This window comes from Marmota marmota, unplaced genomic scaffold, assembly GCF_001458135.2.
Source record: "Marmota marmota marmota unplaced genomic scaffold, marMar, whole genome shotgun sequence".
NCBI lineage: Eukaryota > Metazoa > Chordata > Mammalia > Rodentia > Sciuridae > Marmota > Marmota marmota.
In genome coordinates this window covers 4,240,435-4,265,064 of record NW_026000078.1, presented here as the reverse complement: position 1 = coordinate 4,265,064, position 24,630 = coordinate 4,240,435, and the positions used below count along the sequence as shown (strand labels likewise).

General features: G+C 33.3%; 1 long non-coding RNA gene across 14 annotated transcripts in view; it reads right to left on the bottom strand.

Annotated features, from left to right (window-relative positions):
* The window catches only part of LOC125620221, a 39,544-nt gene extending 15,055 nt beyond the window's left edge, over window positions 1-24,489 (bottom strand). Inside the window, exons 1-4 of one of the 14 annotated variants that reach the window (XR_007351819.1) lie at window positions 23,819-24,489; window positions 11,206-11,259; window positions 10,726-10,818; window positions 691-743 (exon numbers count right to left, since the gene is read on the bottom strand). This is a non-coding gene — a long non-coding RNA (uncharacterized LOC125620221). The remainder of the gene's footprint in view (window positions 1-690; window positions 744-10,725; window positions 10,819-11,205; window positions 11,260-23,818) is intronic. The other 13 variants (XR_007351822.1, XR_007351820.1, XR_007351826.1 and 10 more) reach the window with 13 other exon arrangements.
* Between the last annotated feature and the right edge of the window lie 141 nt (window positions 24,490-24,630).

The following is a 24,630-nucleotide window of genomic DNA, read 5'->3' as shown; positions in this document are numbered from 1 at the left end:
TTATAATTGGAATGGGTTTATTATATGGTTCTTTTACTACTCAAAAGTATAATTCACCTTAGTAATAAACTGAAAAAAAGGCACATTATATGCTAATCTCAGTATATGAACATAAAATTTAAAAAAAAACTTAACATTCATGCTTGATAGAACTTTCAAGAATGTAATGAAAGAGATTTCCTTGACAATCTGAAGAGTGTCTCTAAATAACCTGCAGTTAATACAATAACTTGAAAGTGAAAGAATGATTTACTCCTTAAATGACAAACAAGACAGTGATATCTGCTCTTATTACTTCCATATATAATGCAGGTTTGAGTACAAAAGGTTAAGAAAAAGAAATTAAACTTTGCAACAAAATGAGATCTATTTTCCTTTTTTGTAATTTTGGACAATATAACCATTTAAGTAAAATAATAAACATTCCATGAAAATCTGTAATTAATAAATTAATTTAGCATATTTTAAAAATGAAGTCAAGATAAAAAAATGACAGTATTTTCAGGCTCTAGTATTGAACTAAATAATTGAATAAAATTTTAATGATTTCCATTTGCAATAGCATCAGAATATAATATACATATGAATAAATTTTAAATTTAACAAAATAATTTAACACGTGCATACTAAATGTTATAAAGCATTATTAAAAGGATTATTGAATATCCTTTAAAATTTGATATATTATACCTCAAGGATTAGAAGTCTCAATGTTGTTAAGGTGACTGATCTTCCAAGTTGAACTATAGATAAAATAAAAAGCAATGAAAAACTTTGAGAAAGGTATGAAGAACATGTGCTGGGGGATTGAAGAAATCTTGTCAGATTTTCTTTTTCTTCTCATGTTTGTTTTGACAACTTTTTAATAAATGATGCTAGCTAAATTAGAATTTACATAAATAAAAATAAAACTGGACCCCTGTCTCTCATGAGATACAAAAACCACCTCAAAATTTATCAAAAATTGTATCCCACATCTGGTTATTTAGCCAAAAGGAATAAAATCAGCATGATGGAGAGACATCTGTATTTACATGTATATTGCAGTACTATTTCCATATCCAAGAGTTAAAATCAACCTAACTATCATCAGTTGATGAATAAAAAAAGTGAAACATATAAACAATGGGATACTATTTAGACTTAAGAAGAATGAAATGCAGTTATTCCTGAAAACATGGATGAAACTGGAGGTCAATAGGTTAAATTAAATAAGTCAGGCACAGAAAAACAGGTACTACATGATACCACTATTGTGGAATCTAAAAAACAATCTCTTGGGAGTTGAGAGTATAATTGTTGTTATTAGAGACTGGAGAGTAGTGTAGAGGAAGTATGGAGAAATTTTGGTCAGAATACTTTCAAATATTTAAAGTTACATTTAGGTAGAAGGAAGATGTTATTAACTAGGAAGCACTGTATATTTATAAATGGTAGAGGAATTTACTATAAGAGTTGATAATTTCTTGAGGTGTTCAGTATGTTTAATGTGATTTAAACTTTATACATCATATAAATATATTAAAACAGGAAATTGTATTCCATTCATATGTCTTTTTTTAGTTATTATATATCAGATAAATTTTTAAAAAGCTAAATAAAATATATATTCTTCCTAAAAATTAATAATACATACACCTCAACAGAAAAGGAAAACATTGAACACAGAGATAATTATATGTGATTATTCAATATACACAAATAAATGCTCAATATCTCTAGTCATCAGAAAACTTCAAACTAAATTTATAGTGAGACATGATGTTACATACAGTAAAATGACCAAAACTAAAATGCCTTACAGTACCAACAGTTAATGAAGATGTAAAGCAAAATAATCATGACTATCACCAGTGAGAGTGTGAAATGTTATAACCACTTGGAAAAGCATTTGATAATATCTTAAAACATATATTTATTATAACTTAGCCATTAATCTCCTCAAAGAAAACTGAGGAGACATGCAAATATATACCAAAACAAATACTTGTAAATAAATATTCTGATGAATGTCACTTATAAATATAAATAAATATTCATCAATATTTGTGAATGTCTAAACAAATTGGTGCAGCCAATATGGAAAGCAGTATGGAAATTCCTTGGAAATATGGGAATGGAACCACCATTTGACCCAGCTATCCCTCTCTTTGGACTATACCCAAAGGACTTAAAAACAATATACTACAGGAACACAGCAACATCGATGTTTATAGCAGCACAATTCACAATAGTTAAACTGTGGAGCCAACCTAGATGCCCTTCAGTGGATGAATGGATTAAAAAATGTGGCATATATACACAATGGAATTTTACTCAGCAATAAAAGAGAATTAAATCATGGCATTTACAAGGAAATGGATGGCATTGGAGAAGATAATGCTAAGTGAAATTAGCCAATCCCCAAAAAACAAATGCCAAATGTTTTCTCTGATATAAAGATGTTGACTCATAATGGATAGGGAACAGGGAACATGGGAGAAATAGATGAATTCTAGACAGGGAAGAAGGGAGGGAGGGAAAGGGAGAAGGTAGGGGATTAGCAAGGAAGGTGGAATGTAATGGAGATCATTATCCAAAGTACATGTATGAAGACACAAATTATGTGTCCTACTTTATATACAAACAGAGATATAAAAAATTATGGTATATATGTGTAATAAGAATTGTAATGCAACAAAACAAGTACATGTATAAAGTCATAAATTGGTGTGAACCTATTTTATACAAAGATATGAAAAATTGTGCTCTAAATGTATAACAAGAATTGTAATACATTCCACTATCATGTATTTTTTAAAAAATAAAATCAATAAAAAAGAAAAAATATTGAGAAAATGGAATAATTATCAGCAAAAGAAATGAAAAAATCACTGATAAATACAAAAATAATGAGTTTGAAAAGCACTATGATATGTGAAAGAAGATTGACCTAAAAACAGTACTTTCTCTATGATTTTATATATAGAAAAGAGATACTATAATAGTAAATCTAAAGTTTATTTTCAGACATCAGATCAGTGGTTGCCTAAACTAGATATTGTTAAAAGGCATTCCCATAGAGTAATGAAATGGAAATTTTCAAAATGCATAGCTTAGATGAGGTTTTCATGATTTTGTACATTTGTCAAAAATCAATGAACTCTAGATAGGGCAGAGGGGTGGGAGGAGAAGGGAGGGGGCAGGTGGTTAGCAAGGATGCTGGAACATGATGGACATAATTATCCAAAGTACATGTATAAAGACATGAATTGGTGTGAACATTGTTTATATACAAACAGAGATATGAAAAACTGTGCTCTATATGTGTAATAAGAATTGTAATGCATTCCACTCTCATGTATTTAAAAAATAAAATCAATTAAAAATCAATGAACTATATGCTGTTAGGAGGTGCACTATGTTTAATTTCATTTCTACTCAATGTAGTTTCTTTGTTTTTAAAATGATTATTTGAAGGCCAACCCAATATTTGCCAATATATAAGGAAAATATTTCTAATTTATTATTATTCCTTGATCAACAATTATTTCTGCATCCCATCTTTGTCATTCATTTTTATTCAAAAATGAACTTGCATAAAGGTTTCTCCATTTTTAAGTAAGGGAAAAGAGACAATTGTAAAATGCTTAAGCATTATGAATGAATCAAGTAACCTGTATAATGAATAGTAGTATAAGCCTTGTTCTGACTTAGGATAGAGGCATGCCTATGAATATTTGAATATAATTGTTGAATATATAATGATATAAAAAGCTATAAAAACTTATTTTTATCACATTCAACTCAGAGTTATAAATGAGCACAGTCAATAGAGTTGAATGTTTTCTTGTATAATTATTGTCCTTTACACATCTATCACCTCTTATAATCCATGACTTTTCATACACATAACTCTATCAAGTTATCACTTTGCACTCAGTACTTCAGGATAAACAATTTAATGATTACATTTATACATCTGATAATCATCTCAGTTGTTTGTATAAATAAGTTCTGATGTGAATGAAATGCAGGCATATATTTGTAGATTTTTCTGTGTGTCGAGCTTGAAAAATAGTTGAAGTTGTATAGTTATATCAATATCTATGTATGCAAGCAGAGAAAACCTCAGGTACAGACTAGATTGTAGTGCCAATCAATTACCTGAATCTGTAATGGTTGTGGCCATTATGCTCACTGATCTGTATCCAGTTGGCAGAAGTTAATCTAGGGGGAAAATGTCTAAATATCAACAAAATGTGTTTCTGGTTAGATAAAAGAACCTTGGTGGAGCTGATCAATTGGCAGTCTTCCAGCTCCGAGTCTGTCTCACACCTGCTTCATCTATTTGTTTTGTGGTCTGTGGTTTACACACTGTCATATTTAGAAAAACCAAAATGTTCCAATAACCTAATTGCCAGTGCTGATTTCTTGATTTAGTTTAAGACATTCCAGTGAATAATGCCAAAATTTCTCACATGAAGTGGAACCTTTTGCCAGGACATGCAATGCAATTAGGAATGTGCCAGTTTTTCAACAAACTGTCCTCTCTAAAGAAGCATATAGGTATTTACTCTGTTATAGCTAAACTTGATTCAATGGGTCCGTACATTAAAATTCAGCTGGTTCAAGGCAGCAGCTCTGCCATCTTCCTCTTCTTTCTCTCCTCTCTCTGCTCTCTGCTCTCTGCCTCTCCTTTTCTTCCCCTTTGGGCATCTCCCCAATAAAATCTCTTGGTTGGGAAAAATATATAGGATATATCTGGGATTGTTTTGGGGGGTGTGGAGGGTTATGTCATTTTACAAGATGTAAGAATCAAGTGAGTAAGATATTAATATTTTTCAACTAAATAATTTATTTATATTGCAAGCTAAAAGCTTCTTAAAAGCTGATGAATACCTCATTTTTAAATGCCATAATTATAAGAGTTCATGTTAGTTGTGTCTATGTTATGTTATGATATCAAATTAAAAAATAACAAATGCATTTCAAACTTGCTGTCACAACAGTTTATAATAACTTGTGTTTTCTCTTTGTATAAGTTGAATGGCTGTGTTTGAGTTCTTTAAAGATCCCAAAGAAAATAAAATTAAATATTATGGCATAATTCATTATGTTCCTGAATATAGATAGACTTGATCTTTGTGTTAATGTGAAAAATTCTCTTTCTCAAATTAGCAATAAAATTAAGGTCAAATCATTAAAAATCTTAATTCCTGAAGAGAAAGAGAAAAATACATAAAAACAGAAATGTAATTCAACAATTGCTTGTTTCTTTCACTCTTAGAATTTTGATTTATCAACATTAAGAGAGTACTTCAGAATACTAGATTTTAGTGTTGAATTCTAGAGATAAAGATGTGAATGAGACATGATAAGTGTGAGTTTAAGATGTTCCAGTTTCATCTGAGGAGTGACACATTAATGAGTGATATTCATATGAAGTGGTAAATGGAATCATAATAGACTTCCATGGGGTGCTATAGTAACTTAAAAGAGGTCAAAATTTCCCAGTGCCACACAATGAAATGGTTTTAGGGGAATTTTTAAAGAATGAGAGGAAAAGAAACACAATGTAGATCATGAAAACAGCATGAGCAAATGTGAAATATTTGAAATGACAATATATACTAATAGCATGAAAACCTGTTAGTACTATGGTATCACTAAATTTTTGTCTGGACTCTTCTGCATTTTTTTAGATGTGATTGACACAGTTAAAGCCTGGGGAGTACTTATGCCCATTTTAACTTTAAAGTTTAAAACATTTATGAGAATTAACCAAAACTGTGTATATAGTGAATTGGAAACCTAGGACTCAAAGCTGTCTCTTTTTTAACTAACACATTAAACTATAACACCTACTTTCATAGTTATCCAAAGATGAACATTGATTTATATACCCAGATTAAAAATTAGTATGTAAATTTATCATGAATATAGTGATATACTGGGATTTTATTTATTTTGCTGCAATCACACACACACACACACACACTATTTACTTCACTAAGCATTTATACTGCACATTTGCATTTTTGGCCTTTGGAGTACTTTGCAAAATGCAATTCTCTGAATATTAATAATCACATGTCACACCCATTCTTTGAGTAAAGCTTTTCCTAACTTGTTCCATTTGTCTTCATTTGGCCTCTGATTATATAATCTCATTTTTTTCTCCTATTAGAGAGGCAATTCCTTCTTTCCAACCATCAAACAACAATGTCTGGAACAGTTTAGAAATCAAGGTGATCCTTGTGTTAAAAATGAAACTGACTCAGTGTTTTCTATCGAATTTCTAATTGTTCACCTGATTTAATATCCTCTGGGATGCTTTAGCATTCTGACCCAACATTTGGCTTTGTCCCAAATGACTACATTTGAGTTTAGAGAATGGGAGAAAAATTGGGAATTACTTCTCTGTGTGATACTACTTGAACTGCAACTGACTGCCTGCTGAAAGATAAGGGAAGTAGTTGTCAACAAGATTTAAAGTTACTGTCAAGTTTGCACAGGCACACTGAAAAGGTTGTAGGATGAACGTGATTTTGTTGAAATTAAGTACCACCAACTACTGGACCATGGAAATGCACACTGGTTATCATTAATGTCTGACATCTGCTTCTTCTTTGAGATGTGTATGTTGTTTTTCTTGTCAGAAATAAAGTGCCTTACAGTATGATCTTTATCAATTTTCTTTAAAATAAGGCACATTTTTGTGCTTGAGAATCTAGTATCTAGCTAATAATATATTTTCTTTGCTAACTACTTTGTTTATTGAAAATTACAAAAATGTAGGCTGCAGAACAATAAAATACTGTGCTTCCTTTCAGTGTGAAATGATGCAGATTAAAGCGGTAACATAAATTAAAAGTGTAAGCCTGTAAACAGGGCTTGGTGATGCATGCCTGTAATCCCAGTGGCTTGGGAGACTGAGTTAGGAGAATTGTGAGTTCAAAGCCAGCCTCAGCAAAAGTGAGGTGCTTAAGCAACTCAGTGAAACATGTCTCTAAATAAAATACAAAATAGGGCTGGGGATATGGCTCAGTGGTTGAGTGCCTCTGAGCTCAATCTCCGGTACAAAAAATAATAATAATTAAAAGTGTATATAAACAGATACCTCATGGGGACACATTGAAAAGGTATTTGGAGATGATCTACATATGTTGGATCATTTTGGCTTCCTCTTGACAGTACAATGATAGTACAAAAAGTGGTCGAAAGCAAAGGAATCATGAAAAACTAAAAAAAATACAGAAGTTTAATATTTCACTTAACTAATAAATTCTCACTAAATTTTAAAAATATCACAACAAATTTTAGATTCATATGTGAAAAAGGTATTTTGTTCCCTCTAACTCATAAAAGCTTACTGGACCTTTATCTCTTTTTGATAACAGTTGGCATGTATTATACAAAAACAGACCATTTTTAGTTTTCATAAATGAAACACAATGCTCAACTTCTGAAATATCTGCACCATAAACTGATTTCTAAGATAAGCAAATGATAAGAATTTCATTATGATGTTTTTTACTTTACAAATATGATCCAGGACTTACAAAGTCAGACATATTTATACATTAGTTCTTAAAATTTTTCAAGAATTTTTGAATTTCTAAGAAAAACCTTCATTTGAAGGAATCCTACATTTATTAATAAATTGTCTCTTTCATATCATTTTTTTCAAACTTGTCTCCCTTTATATAACTCAGTACTATTCCCTAGTCTCTCCAACTAGATAAATACCTTTATATCTCTAGCATATAAATCATAAGTGTGTGTTAATTTTCTACACATTAGGCTTCGTTTTTCTCAAGTTTCAGATTCAGTGATTACAGGACATTTTATCACTATGAATATAACTCTATATCTGGACATCATTAACATACCCATTTTTACCACCCTCATATCAGTCAAAATATCTTATGCCTGAAATACCACAATGACTTCACAAAAATGTTGCTATGTAAGAAATGTGCGCACAGTACTTTTGCCTAAGTATCTGGGATAGTACCTAGCACATAGTAGACATTCAAGTACTTTGAGAAAGTAGAATTATAAGAAAACATTACTCTGCAATTCTATGTGTGACATAGTTTTAGAGCACTAAATATCAAATAAATTCTTGTGCCAAAGGAGACTTATAAAGGAAGTTGGAGCCTAATCCCTCATGATGGGAATTAGGGCCTACTTTTTGTTCTATTAGATGCAGGGTCTCTAGTTTTATTCCCTAAGTACTTGATCCATTTTGAGTTGAGTTTTTTGCATGGTGAGAGATAGGAGTTTAATTTCATTTTGTTGCATATGGATTTCCAGTTTTTCCAGCACTATTTGTTGAAGAGGCTCTCTTTTCTCCAATGCATGTTTTTGGCAATTTTGTCTAATATAAGATAATTGTAATTTTATGGGTTAGTCTCTGTGTCCTCTGTTGTGTACCATTGGTCTACCTGCAATAAATGGGATGGACTCAAACCATAATGTTTCTTCTCAGCAAAAGAAACAATCTGTGAGGTGAATAGAGCACCTGCATCTTGAGAGCAAATCTTCACCCCTTACACATCAGATAGAGCACTAATCTGTAGTGTATATAAAGAGCTCAAAAAGCTAAACACCAAAACAAAACAAAACAAACAAACCCCCCATAAATAACCCAATCAATAAATGGGCCAAGGATCTGAAAAGACACTTCTCAGAAGATGAAATACAATCAATCAACAAATATATGAAAAATGTTCATCATCAATAGCAATTAGAGAAATGCAAATCAAAACTACTCTAAAATATTATCTCACTCCAGTCAGAATGGCAGCTATTATGCATACAAACAACAATAAGTGTCTGCAAGGATGTGGGGAAAAAGGTAGACTCATACATTGCTGGTGGGACTGCAAATTGCAGCCAATATAGAAAGCAGTATGGAAATTCCTTGGAAGATTGGGAATGGAACCACCATTTGACCTAGATATCCCTCTCCTTAGTCTATACCCAAAGGATTTAAAAACAGCATACTACAGGGACACAGCCACATCAATGTTTAGAGCAGCACAATTCACAATCACTAAATTGTGGAACCAACCTAGATGCCCTTCACTAGATGAATGGATAAAAAATAATGTGGCATATGTACACAACAGAATATTACTCAGCAATAAAAGAGAATAAAATTATGGCATTTGCAGGTAAATGGATGGAATTACAGAAGATAATGCTAAGTGAATTTAGCCAATCTCAGAAAATAAATTCTGAATGTTTTCTCTGATATAAAGAAGCTGATTTATAGTGGAGTAGGGAGAGGGAGCATGAGAGGAATAGAGGAACTCTAGATAGGGCAGAGGGGTTGGAGGGGAAGGGAAGAGGCACGGGGTAATTAATGATGGTGGAATGTGATGATCATTACTATCCAAAGTACATTTATAAAGACACAGATTTGTGTGAATATACTTTGTATACAACCAGAAATATGAAAAAAATGTGCTCTATATGTATAATGAGAATTGTAATGCATTCGGCTATCACATAAAAATTTAAAAAATTAAATAAAATTGAAAGATATTTGAAACTTCTTTTGACTTTTTCTAGAACATACTAAGAAGCATGGATGATGTTGGAATAGTCTAAATGTGTTAGTGAATTGGCTCCCAATTCTTTTTTGATACAAACAATAGTCTTAAATGTGAGAACTGAAAGACAAATAAAAGGTAAATGATATAGATTTACTCATCAAGTACCCATAAAGAGTCCAGGTCATACTAATAAACAACTTTCTGTACACAGTAAATATACAAACTATGAAAAGATGGCCATTGCCAGCAGTTAATGAATATAGACATTGCTCAATTTTTTTAGGAAAACCAATTTTTATAGAGTTGCTAGAAAACTTTTAAAGGTTAAGGTTTAGATATATAAAATTTTAGGCTCCAAGTCTGGATAAACACAGCAGAGACTTAACTCCAGCTCCACTAAAATCAAAATTACATGAGTCTTCTATGAAAAGCATTTGACCCCTCAATTGATATCCATCTGGCCCTAATGTACTGTCATACCTACAACATGATCAGAACGCAGCCTGTGTGTTTTTATAATAGCAAAAGAGATAGATAGTGGCTTGATGCGTAGTTATCAAATAGCCAAAATGTTTTGAGCAAAGCATAGTTTTGACATTGTTCTTTGAGTATCTTGTATAGATAGAGAAGTTAAGAGCAGAAAGCTCTTGAACAACATTTTCCCTTCCTTTTCCTACTCAAAAGTAAATGCAAAGTATAAAATAGAGCCCAATGACAACAATGCCATTTGACTTCATCTACACTGACTACATTTCGTACCTGCTAGAATAGGTATAATAAACCAGACAGACAATAACAAGTGTTTCTGAGGAGAAGAAACTGGAAACCTAACATATTGATTGAGGGCGTCTGAATTTGTGCAGCCACTGTAAAATATTTGAACAGTTTGTTTTAAATGTGTTAAATAAGGCATTAGAAGTTTAATCCTAGGTAGTTTATTAAAAATTTCCTCCTATGTACCTAACCAAGACAAAGAGATAGAGAGAAGAAAAATGGGGAAAAAAACAATAACAACAACATATGTACCTCAGAGTTTGAAATGTGAACATATATAGCAGCTTTATTTATAAGAGCCAAAAATTTGAATGAAAATCATGTGATCTACCAATACAATGGATTAATACCTGAAAATAAAATAGAAGAAATTTCCAGTAAATGTCAAAGTAGACAAACTTACCTTCATGGTTTTAGGTGAAAAAAGTTAGCTTCAAAAGATCACCTATAGCTTGATGCCATATAAAATAAAATAAAATATGTAGATAAGACAAACCTTAAGGGCAGAAAGCAGAGGGTCAATGTTATGTGTGTAACTTATTTCTCAATGTGTTCATAAGGTTATAACTAACATATTTTCATTCATAAGCTCCTGTTTTGCATGGCATACTCTAGAAAAGTGATAGAATTTAAATATATTGAATTTCTAAAACTATATCACTTTAGTATCTGATAGGAAGTTTATATGAACAAATAATAAAATAGCAAATGTTGTCTGTTAAAATGGAAAGTAAAACAAATAAGCATGCTAAAATTCTAAAATGGATGATAAAACATCATTAGTAAAGATGTTATTATGAGCTACTGCTTGTAGTTCTTCAGTTTTTTGTACTTTGATTTAAATGACACTCATTTAAAATAGATAAATATGATCTCTACTTACATTTGCCAAATGAAGACATTGGGGTAGAATGTCATTATGACTTCAAGAAGTTATCTGTAAAATAATGTATATTTGTTTTTTTAAATTACAGAAAACATACACACAATACCATATGCTCTATGGAATTCTTCAGTTTTCAGAAAAATAATAAGCTTATCTATTATTAGTATTTATTATTATTAGCTAATATTATTATTACTCTTACTGGTGCTTAAAATTAATTAAGTGTTCAATAGTGTTGTGAAATGTAACAAATATAATGAGATCATAATCACTGATCTTGATAGTCAAGAAAGTTTTGAGAAAAATTACTATATTTCCCACCTAAATATCAGCTATTCTTAGTATTTCCATTATTCTTTATCCATTTTTTTTTCATATTCAATGACAATTATTTCATATTTTATTTATTAAAAATAGAACATGATGTAAAATGATAAAGTTGATAGGACAGCAGTTAAAATAAGGTTTTGTGCCTGTGCATGGTGTTGCATGCCTATAATCTCTGCAGCTCAGGAGCCTGAGGCAGGAGGATCGCAAGTTCAAAGCCAGCCTCAGCAATTTAGCAAGGCCCTAAGTAATTCAGAGAGACCCTGTCTCTAAATAAAATATTAAAAATGACTAGGGAAGTGGCTTCAGGGTTTAGTGCCCCTGGCTTCAATCCCTGGTACCCCCCCAAAAATGGTTTTGCTCATTCTGTGATGATAATTAATAAATAATTTTGAGTTGTTTAATTTCACTGAAAAAAGTTAGCAAATCTCTACTGTGAGGTGTTTTTTGGAGCAAGTGATTTTGAGAGAATCTGAGTTGCTGAAAGATTGGAAACTTAGTTGGCATGCACTGTGTTAAACAGTACTTTAAATTTTTTTTGAAAAAGAAACAACATAGTACTGAGAAATAATATTTCTGATATTAATTGTTGTCTAATGAAATAAGATTAACAGAAAACATATGAACCTTCATATCCTGATGAAATGATCAGAAACTGGTGGGGCTGTTTGGGGATACAAACTGAAGGGAACAAAAAGCATAAAGTATTTCATCTTTCTTATCATCCATATTATATTTTTGACTTTGCCTTTTTAACTACTGCAAGTTTAAAAGAAATAATATAGCAAAATATAAAAATGATCCTATTTGGGGAGTTACACAAATACTACTTTCTGCTACCAGCAGTTTATACATAGAAATAATAATTGGCAGATACAGAAGTAGTTTTCACTATATCTTAATTTGTTTATTAGGAAACAATTTAAAAAGTTCAAGACTTATTCTGCCATTACCACATGCCTTTCCATGTACTATTCCTAGCATGGTTTTAATCATGACAGAGATTATTTTAGCATTTTTTAACTTCAATATAGTACTTATTGCACATCTATCTATCACATCATTTACTTAATAACATTTAATGAGTTTCTTTTATAAAATTAAAAATATACTAGACACCTTTAAACAAAGAGTGATCGTGGTATCAAGGTGATTATTAAATCAGATTTACATAGAAATGGAAAATATCATGCTAAGTGAAGTAAGCCTGACACAGAAAATCAAGGGTCAAATGTTTTCTCCCAAATAAGGAAACTAGAGAAAAATAAGAAGAAAAAGGGGTGGGAAATCAAATTTCATAAAGATACAGGGAAGATCAGTGGAGTAGAAGAAGGAGATCAAGAGGTAGTGGGAAGGAAAGGGGAGGAAATATGGAACGAATTTAACCAAATGATGTCATGTGCATATATTAATGTACCACAGAGAATTCCATCTTTATGTATGAGAAGAAGAACCAATTAAAAATAAATAAATAAACGAGTAAAAGGAAGATCAGTAGATTAGAGAGAGGAGTACAGAGGAATAGAGGGGAGGAGGGGAATGCGAGGACTGAAATGGAGAAAATCAAATTCCATGAATGTATGACTTTGTCAAAATGAACCCAACTACTATCTATGTATAACTTTAATGCTCTAATAAAAAATGTAAAAATAAATAAGATTTTTAAAAAGATTAAGAGAAAGATAATTGAAATGCTATTTATAAAATTCCTAATGTAAGCCAACCACTATTTTAGACAGAACTGTGAGGTCTCTTTTTTTTTTATTTTAAAAATTTATTTATTTTTATGTATTCCAATCAGTTATACATGACAGCAGAATGCATTTCAACTCACTGTAGACAAATGGAGCACAACTTTTCATTTCTCTGTTGTGCACGATGCAGAGTCACACCACTCATGCAATCATACATGTACATAGGGTAATAATTACTGTCTCATTCCACCCTTATTCCCACACCATGTCCCCTCCCCTCCCCTCCCTCCCTTCTGCCCAATCCAAAGTTTCTCTATTCTCATGGTCATCTTTTTACAAGGACACCAGCCATATCCAGTTTACCCTACTACAGTATGACCTCATCTTATCTTACCTAGTAATAGCTGCAATTACCCTGTTTCAAAATAAGCTCACATTCTGAGGTTCTCTAGGCTAGAATTTTAACACTTCTTTTTTGGAGAGATACAACTTAACCCAAGAGACCATCCAAAGGGACTTCAATCTAATAGGGGACATTGAATGGACCCCAAATATATGGTAAACAAAATCAAAATTATGGATTGCATATGTTGAGAAATAATAACTGCATTTGCATTGTGCATTGGGGTATGCAAGCCCCATCTCCTTGGTTCCTCACTGCAGCTCTCTGAAGTAAACAAGTGTGGCAGATGGTTGCAGTAATGATTTCCAGTACATCAACCTTCCTGTGTCTTTGACTTGGTGTCTCTTAACTGATAATTTTTCTGTGTTTGGCCTTGTGACTTGCTTTGGTCAGTGGGATATTAGCCAATGTGATGCAAACAAAAGCTTGAAAAGTGCTTGTGTGTTGGAGCTTTGCCTCGTCATGATGTTGGGAATTCCTCTGCTATGGAATCAACCAACCTGGACTAGCCTATGGATGACTAGAACTCATGAAGCAGTAACAAGCTGTCCTAGTTGAACTGCCAGCTGATTGCAACTGCATGAGTAAGTCCCAGGCTCACTAGCAGAAGAACTGCCAACTGAACCTAGCCCCACTGACTGACTCATTGAGTTTTTGGATGGTTTGTTACTAAGAAATACATAATTAGAAAGCAGATATCGCTGCTATTTTTAAGTGAAGAAATTGACTCTTCAAGGATTTTGATTGACTTGCCCATTGTGGCAAAGACTGGAATAAAATGGAAAGCCCTGCCATTCGTTAATGCTAGAAACTAGCAGTTAAACATCATGTTATGGACATTTCTGATCTTGGCTAATCAATAACACATGATGGAGTTTGAGAAATTCTAGAAGAGAGGAATAAAGCATCCTAAGGTCAAGTGTAGCCTGAAGAGATGAGGTCCCTTTGGACTAGAAAAACCAAATGTGTTTGATTTGGGAGAAGACATGGCTGCAGAAACATGATGGAAAGGTAGAGAGATGTGGCCATCGAATTAGAGAATCAGAAAAATGGGCTGCTAAGCTTGGAAGAGGCAATTTTAGGACAAATAAATGAAAGGGAAACTTTTCACTGTAGGCATTACATTAATGGGATTTGTTACTTTCAAAGGTGGCATAGGTTTAAAATATAAATAGTTTTATTTGCTTATTAAACTTATTAATATTGGAGGCCTATTACATGGTAGGCACCATGCTAGAAGATGGGGATTCAGAAATTAATAGAACATAATAAGTTCTCTCATATTGCAGCAAGAGAGACAGATGTGTTGACTATTCAATCAACATGCTCTTATTGAGCACAAGTGTGTGCCAGATACGCTGCTGGTCCTATCAACAGAGTGGTGAGCAAAACAATTTGCTCCTGTCCTCCTTGAGCTAACACTTGTTAGAGAAGGCAGATTTTAGAGAAAACAATTCATAATCCATGATTGATATTCACTAGAGAGCATGGTGTTGTAAGAGAGAAGTATGGGGAACTTTAGGAATATGTATAAGGGAGACATTATCTAGCCTGAGGAGTCATAAAAGACCTCTGAGGAATGTAGATTTAGGGGTGAGTTTGGCAAAAACAGGCGGAAAACATTGATGGAAATTAAATCATGTGGCAAAGGAAGGAAGAGGATTATGTGAGGAACTGAAAGATGCCCAGTATGCCTATTTTGGAGGGAACAAAAGGGCAAGTCCAGGCTAGAGAAGGTTTTCTGTTGGCTCTGCACCCCAGGAGGCTGACCACTAAAGACATGTCACCTGGGCTCCCTTACCCCTGGCTTCCAGTTGCCTCTGGCAATGGGAGGCATTAGCAGGAGGTCAAAATAGAAGGGAGAGGTCAGGGCATTTCTTCTGCTGCTCCCTTCCTGTTTGAGGAATACCATCTGGCAGGGGCTCCTGTTGGGTGGCCCCATTTCCATGGCTCCAGCTTTTTTGGTTCTGATAACACCTTTCATTCCCTCTGCCCATTCAGGCCTAGGAGTCACAGTGCTTCCCACGTTTGCTAGTCCCACAATGCCTTACCTCCTCTTTTTATTTCCTTTAACCTTTATTAGTAGTCTCTTCACTAAACCATCTTCAAAATCCCAGTTGAGGATAGTGTGATGGTTAATTTTGGGGGTCAAACTGATTGAGTCGAAAGATGCCCAGATAGTTGAATAAACATTATTGCTGGATGCGTAATTCCATAATCACATGAACCAATTGTATATGTTTGATATATGAACATATATATGTTTGCATATATATCAGATTGGTTCTGGTTCTCTGGAGAACTTTAATGCAAGTGACTTCTGTTTCCTGCTTAGGAGTCTAATTGAAGGTCGCACTAAGGATTTTGGTCTTTATTCTAAGGGCAATGATAAGATAATTTGTAAGATTGTAGTACAGGAGATTGTCCTGAGGACTCTGCTTTCAGTATGACAGAGTAAGATCTTACCAGACAGACTCTGCTACAAAAATCAACTAAAAATCTGGGTAAGTAACCCAAAGCACTGGAGAGTGAATAGAGGCAGACAGACATTTTAGGGAAGTACCCTCTCAGAGGAGGGGCGTTTTACAAATTTCCCTTATTATTGTGGCTTCTTTTTTGGGTTCTGGTGCAATCTATGTGATTGATGCTGGAGGTGGCAGGGGTGCTGGTGGAAAAACTCGTGTCTTTCCGGATTAGAAAGCTAGAAAACTGAAGTCAGGGAATTTGTGGCTGCAGAAGAGAGGAATCGTGGAAAGGAAAGAGTCAGAGAAGCTTCCAAACACTGAGCACCCCTATCTCTAAACAATCCCCTGAATCACAGAAGTTCAGAACAGACTAGAAGTGATTCAGGTTCAGAGAAAGTATTTGAACAGACACAGAAACTTTCATCCAAGAAACAGAGTTTGTATTTCTCATCAGAGAAAAATAACAGAATCAAGATTTTCTACATCACATTTATAATGACCAGAAATAAATCCTGCTTTACCTGACATATAAAGAGCCACAAAAATGGAACTTTCTCAAGAGAAAAGAAAATCAACTGAAAATGACTCTGAGATAATCCAGATATTAGAATAAGGATGAAATGGCTATTATAATCATCCTCATTGAAGTAAATAAAATATGTTCAAAATGAATGAAGAGATAAGAAATCTCAGCAGAAAAAGAGAAATATTTTTTTAAAAAGAATTAAACAGATATTTTGGAAATCAAAACTACAATATTGGAAATAAAATTTTAGCTGGGCATGGTGGTGCATACCTGTAATTCCAGAGGTTTGGGAGGCTGAGACAGGAGGATCCTGAGTTCAAAGCCAGCCTCAGCAACTTAGCAAGGCTCTAAGCAATTCAGTGAGACCCTGTCTCTAGATAAAATACAAAAAAAGGGCTGGGGATATGGTTCAGTGGTTAAGTGCCCCTGAGTCCAATCCCTGATACTAAAAAGTAAATAAATAAATAAATAAAATTTTATTGTTTGAACTTAACATTCATTGGAGATGAATGAGGAAATAGTAATGTGAACTTGAAAAAAAAAGTCAAATAAATTATTCTAGGTAAAGGATAGATCATAGTCAAACTGTGGAAAATCAAAGACAAAGAGCAAATCTTGAAGTTAGCAAAAGAAAAGTGACAAACTATATACAAGGGAACAGTTCAGTTTAGGACTGATTTCCATGAGAAATGATGGAGGCCAGCCAGGTGCAGTAGTGCACACCTGTGATCCCAGTGACTTGGGAGGCTGAGGCTGGAGGATCGTGAGTTCAAAATAAAATAAAATAGAAATAGAAAGAAAAACATGGAGGCCAGATAAATGAAATATCTTTAAAATGCAGAAAGAAAAAAACTGTCAATCCAAAATTCTATATCCAGTGAAAATATCCTTCAAGAATCAAGGTAAAATTAAATATTTTCAGGTGAAAAAAAATTCACTGCCAAAAAACCTGCACTATAAGAAATACTAAANTTCTGATGGTGGTCACAGTTCCGTCTACCTTGCAGGCGCGGGGGGAGGGGGCGGCTCTGCCTCTCAGCAGGCCGCTGCTCCTCTTCTTCCGGTGGGTCGCAGGCCCGCCTACCTTGCAGGAGTGATTGGAAGCTCTGCCCCTCCATGGGCCACTGGGCCTTTTCTGTCGGTGGTCACAGTTCCACCTACCTGGCAGGCGCGGGGGGTGGGGGGCAGCTCTGCCCCTCAGCAGGCCGCTGGGCCTGCTCTGTGGGTGGTCACAGTTCCCTCTACCTTGCCGGCGCAGAGGGAGGGGGTGGCTCTGCCTCTCAGCAGGCCGCTGCTCCTCTTCTGCCGGTGGGTCGCAGGCCCGCCTATCTTGCAGGAGTGATTGGAAGCTCTGCCCCTCCGCGGGCCACTGGGCCTTTTCTGTTGGTGGTCACAGTTCCGCCTACCTGGCAGGCGCGGGGGGTGGGGGGCGGCTCTGCCTCTCAGCAGGCCGCTGCTCCTCTCTGTGAGGTCTCTTTTTATGAATTGCACCCAAACATAAAATAAAAGTAAGTTCATTTCTTTAGGAATAACATTGATATATGAGAGATACAAGATGAGAAAGAGGGCTTTATTCATACTGTGATAATTAACAATTAATTTGAAGTTACCTCAGTTGGAAAACATTGTAATAAATTGGATCAAAAATCTGTGGAAGTATTTTGTGAGTTCATGTAAAAAAAAAATCATGGTGCAAATGTTTTCCTTAACTAATTTTAAAACAAATACAAGACTACAACTTTAAGAAATTCATTTATTTCTCTTTTTGTATAATTTTCTACAGATACTTTGTAACATGTTCATTTTAAATTTTCTTTTCATGTTCACCTTTTTCTTAAATTATCATCACAGTACATAAGTTCAATAATTTCACCTTCATGTTTCTATTTTCCTATAATTCCATACTAGCACTTTATTTCATATGCGTAGTGATTTTTTTTTGAAATTTTACTTTCAACCTCACTTTGCTTATATATTTAAAGTGTGCTTGACATATATAGCACAGAATAATCTTGATTTTCATACTTTATGACAATCTCTAACTTTTACATGGAATATTTAGTCCAGCTGCATTAAGTAGTATTGAGACAGCCACATTAAGTGTATCATCTTGTTACCTGTTCTCCATAGAGTTCATCTTTATTTACCTTTTCCTCCTTTTTTCCTGTGTAACTTTGGGTACAGTACCTTACAGATTTTGTATTCTATTTCATTTTAACCATTAAATTTTTCTCTATCACTTTTTACTACCTGTTTAAGAGGTTGTAACATAAAAGCTTAAGGTATCACAATTTATCTTTAAATACTATTCTACTCTACAATGTAAAAAAATATGGTAATTTAATTCTTGGGTTGGGGACATAGCTCAGTTGGTAGAGTACTTGCCTCACATGCATAAGTCCCTGGGTTCAATCCACAGCACCACAAAAAAAAATAAAATAATAATAATATAATTCTTTTTAATCTCTTCCATAGCTTATATCCTTATTTTTTAAAAAATTACATGTACCCAAACCCAAATTTACATTATTATTTTGTATTTTAAACAATTAATCTCTAAGGCAAAATGTGTGTTTAATGTGTATACACATTATAATATGTTAAAAGGACAATAAAATATACTGACTCAAATACTTGGACCTTTACTATGCTCTTCTTTCCTTCTTTTAGACCTTCCTTTGATCTGGAATGTTTCTCTTAACCAAATTACTATTGTCTGTTCTTATATTGTGTATGTACTAAAAATGATGACTGTTAACTTTTGTCTGGTAGAAAATGTCTTTATTGTTTTTGTTCCTATAGGATACTTTTTTCTGGGTGTAGAATTTTAGTGGGGGAGTTTGGTTTTAGAGCGATTCCATTTTCTGGAATAGATTATGTAATGTTGATGTTAATATTTGTTTAAATATTTTGTACAATTCTCCAGTAGAAGTATGTGGATATGAAGATTTATTTAGATAAGTTTCAAATTATAAGTTATAAACCAAATATTCTCAATGATTATGGTATTATTCAAGTACTCATCTTGGTTGAGTTTTGGTAATTTATGGTATTTGAGGAATTGGTCCATTTATTCTGAGTTTTAATAAACAGACAATCAAAAATCAGACTTCCATTTTGTTTATTTTTAACATGTGTATAGGTTCTCCTATTTTATTCCTCATCTGGAAGATTTGTGTCTTTTTTTATTTTTCAGTCGTATTAAACACTCTAAATTCATTAATTGTGCTTTATTAAGAATCTGTTTTTTTTGTTTCAAGTTTTGTGCTTTTATCCATTTGTTTGTATTTGCATTGGACTTATGCTGCCCTTCTTTTTATAGTTTCTTAAAGGATGAAAATTAGATTTTCATCTAACTGGTTTGATAGCTACCTATTTTCTAATGTAAGTGTTTACTGCCAAAAATGACCCTCTTGCCATTGCTTTAGCTTCACTCCTAAAAGTTTGATATGTAATGTTTCATTAGAATCTGATCTTGGCACTTTATATTTGTCTTCCTGGACCAATGAATTATTAAGCAGTCTGTTATTTAATTACCAAGTGATGCAAGCATTGTCTGTTATCTTTGTGTTATTGATATATAGTTTGTTTTCATTAAAATAAGAAAACATATATGCTATGGTTTAAATTATTTTAAGCCTGTTGAGATTTTTCTTATAACCTACCGTGGGATGCCATCCATCCAATTGAATGTTCATGAGTACTTGAAAAACGTTTATTCTGTTGTTTGATAGAGTGGTCTATATACATTACAGAGGTCATTTTAGTTTACTGTATTCCTCAGAGCTTCTGTGTCCTTTCTCGTTTTCTATGTATTAGCTGCATCAGATCATCAATGGATTTGTGATGAAGTGTTGAAGACTCCAACTGCGGTTGCTAATGGTGTCTTTATGTTTTTATTTCTATCAACATTTGCTTTATGTATGTTGAGTTTCTGTTGCTGACTATACCCACATTTAGTATTATATTTTTCTTTTATTGATTATTCATCACTAAGTTATGTTCCCCTTATCTTCAGTAATCTTTGCTTTAAAGTTTATTAAAATATTTTCATTGCCACCTCTCTAATAATTAAATATAATTTTTTATTTGTTATATCTGTTTTCTAGTCTTCATTTTCCATCTACCAATAACATTTAATTTTAAGTGTACTTCTTATAACAGCAAGATCCTATTTTCATCCACTCTCAATAATTTCTAATTGGTGCTTTTAAACCATTTTCATTAAAGGTAGTTATTGCTGTATCAGGGGTTAATTTTTCATTATATCTTATTTTTTTCATTTATTTTGTTTCCCTTACCTTATCTTCTTGTATATCATTTGTCATTTTTTTTCAAACTAGGACTTTGCCTTGCTTTATTTATAGTGTATTTTAGGTATATAGCTTTGTATAGTTTTTTTTTTTTTACTTGTGACTTATGTTTGTAGATGGGCATAATTTCTGGGTTTTTGTTTTATTTTGTTTTATGTTTGTTTTTTGGGGATTGAACTAAGAGGCACTCGACTACTGAGCCACATCCCCAGCCCTATTTTGTAGTTTTTAGAGACAGGGTCTCACTGAGTTGCTTAGTGACTTGATTTTGCTGAGGCTTGCTTTGAATTCTCCACCTCGGCTTCCCAAGCTTCTAGGATTACAGGTATGTGCCACCATGCCCGGCTCTCTTATTTATTTATTTTTATGTGGTGCTGTGGTTCGAACCCAGTGCTTCATAAATGCTAGGCACGTGCTCTACCACTTAGCTACAACCATGTGATAATTCATTTTCTTATCATTCTTGAAAAATATTAGTCCTACTGAATATATAATTTATGATAGATATTTTTTGTCTTTCTGTACTTGAAAAAATATATCACTTTCTTTGGCTTACATGGTTTCAAAAGTCACTCACATTCAAATCGTTTCTCTGTAAATGTAGTATAATTTCTGTCTGGTTACTTTTAAGGTTTTGACTTTGCTTGCAGCCCTAGGACATTAAATTATGATATAACTTATAGGTTATGATGTGTCTTATATGCTATTTCTTTTGGTTGCCTTATTAAGATTTACTCAGTATCTGTATTCTGGTACTTCATATTTTTTGCAATATTTGAGAGGTTTTAAAAACGCAATTATTTCTTAAAATATTCTTTCAGTTCCACTCTTCCCTTGGTTTCCCTAATATAAATGTCTGATTTTCTTTCATTGTTCCCAGATCCTTGAGACTGTGTTGCTTTTATTTCTTTTTTTCAGCTTATTTTCTTTGTTTTTCAGACTGGATAAACATTTGTTTTTCTTTAGTTCAGTGATTCTATCCTCTATTTTCTCCACACTATTCTTGAGACAATCCATCAAGTTTGTTCAAATTTTTGTTAATGTTGTTTTCAGTTATATAATTTTATTTTTAGTTATATGATTTCAGTTATATAATTTGTCTCTGGTGAATTTTTCAACTTATAATAGTCTATTGAATCATGTTTAGGTGGCTAATTTAAAATCTTTGTCAGATAATTCCAACATTGATTTATCCTGTTGTTGGCAAAAGTTGATTGCTCTTTCTTATTTAAATTTTGATTCTTCTGATCATTAGTATAGGTGATATTTTTGTTGTATCCTAGATCCTAAATATTTTTATCTATTATGCTAGGAGATTTTATATTTATATAAAGCATTTCTTGAGCCAGACAGCACAATTTTTAGGCCTTGGTCATTTTGTTGGCTATTGTTCCAATCATAATGTCACTAAGTTTTGTGTGTGTGTGTGTGTGTGTGTGTGTGTATGTGTGTGTGTTTGGGCAGGTACTGGGATTGAACTCAGGGGCACTCAACCACTGAGCCACATCCTCAGCCCTATTTTGTATTTTATTTAGAGACAGGGCCTCACTGAGCTGCTTAGTGCCTAGCTTTTGCTGAGCCTGACTTTGAACTCCTGATCTTCCTACCTGAGTCTCCTGAGCCACTGGGATTGCACTGTGCCACTAAGCTTTTTTAGGCATTATTTTCTGCTTTGTGTATTTCAGGCCAGAGGACTTTTTATTTTCCTTGCAGTATTGCTGGAGGAAATGAAAAACATTTCACCAGGCTGTGCTGCTAATAATCCTTGGTCGAAGAATGAAATCTCCACCCTTGGGGACAGAGAGTACTTCATATGTATGGAATCATTGTAGCAAAATCCCCCTCATGGGTGTTACTGAGCCTTGTGTCTCTGAATTATGAAAGGAAATATGAGACCTCATAAGAAAGGAGAATGACCCTCCAAGTGACCCTATTTTAGTATATTTTTTGATTCATCTTTTCAATTCTTCCTGGCCTATTTGGTATTGTCAAATGGACTCTTATTTGATCCTGAGTGGTATTAAGGGGACACGGGAAGAAACTACATATTTTCCTTTGGTAGATGTTTGTTAGATGAGTATAGGAACATCAAATCCTGTGTGATTTTTCTGTTGGGTGGGAGTTATAAGAAACCCACGTTGTTGCATTTTTCCAGATCTAGAATGATCTGCATCTTTCTGTCTACTATTTTCATGTTTGTATTTTCTTGTTCATTTACCAAGTTTATGGGTGTACTTCAAATGGGGAAGTGGGGAGATATAAGGATCAGAAGTCTCCATTTTTGAGCCTATATTTTATGCCAAACATTACAATCTAGTAGTAAATAAAAACAAAAAATGTGATTATATTAAGGTTTGATACTTTCTGAGATAGATTTTCAGAACTCAAACACCTAATATACTAAATTTTGACTAAGTCCAGACATTATAGAATAAATAACCTTAAAGCAAGAACTAAAGTCATAGAGTTGGTCAGGTACAATAGGGAGCAACAGAATGCACCAAACAGTGGGACTATCACACAAAAAAGCTTGGAAGTAGTAATGCAAGGTGGGTAAAAGAAATGTAATTAGCAAGTTTAATATTAAGTATATATCAATTAAAATAAATTTAATTCTAAAAAAATCAATGTAGTTAGTAGTATGAAGAGGATAGTGGTGGGAACAAATTCTACTTCTTAGAGTACTATGAAAGTAGGAAAGATTTTCATAAAAGGAATAATAGATATTTTGCAAAAATCATTTTGAAAGTCACATCAACTACTGCAACAGGTGAAAAGAGAGGTGGACAGATACAGATAATAATAGCATTTTGTTTTGTATCAGAAATCTTAGATCTAAAGGGGTAGTAAGGAGTATTCAGTTATTTTGTAATACTGCTCACCAAAATCTTCATCATGAGAGACTACTTCTACTAAGCCAGGATACATTGAATATCATCAGCATTTCACTCACTGTTCCCTGCCTATCGTCCAGAAGCAAACACCCTCCAGGCACAAATGTTCTTCATGGCAGACAATCCAGAGCTGGTGTTGGGTATGGTGTCTTGGAGTCAGCTTAGTGATCAACAGTACCACCATTCTAAATACACAACCAAGCATTTAATTTAAACAGAATTGGTCCCTCTTACATTACATTTGATTATGAATATTAATGGGCCTAAAAATAGCATTTTTCCCCAAGTAAAAATGTTAAGACCAGTCAAATAACACTAAGAACAAAATATTGAATATTCAGCAGGCTAACCATCTAATAATGCTGTCTAGGCCATATTCTGTCTTTTATTTATATAGTCCACGACTAGAGTTTTAAATTTCAGGGCAAAGAACCACTTTTATGCTCTTTGGAATTAATTGGCCATTAAGGAGGTTACAGACACAGCAGTTTCTGCTGAAGCAGGGTGGATCAAATCCAATCTATGTTTGTTTAATGAACACTATACACGGTGTCACACCACTTGATTTTTCAACTATATCAAGAATGGAATCTACAATTTATTACATGCTTTGAGTAGAAATGTGGCAAGAAAGAAGAGAAACAAAGGGATAAAATTGATATAAGGGAAATATACTTCATGGCTACTCACTGTTTTTATTAGTGTGTTAGATTATATATATATATATATATATATATATATATATATATATATATATATATATATATATATATATATATATATATATATATATATATATA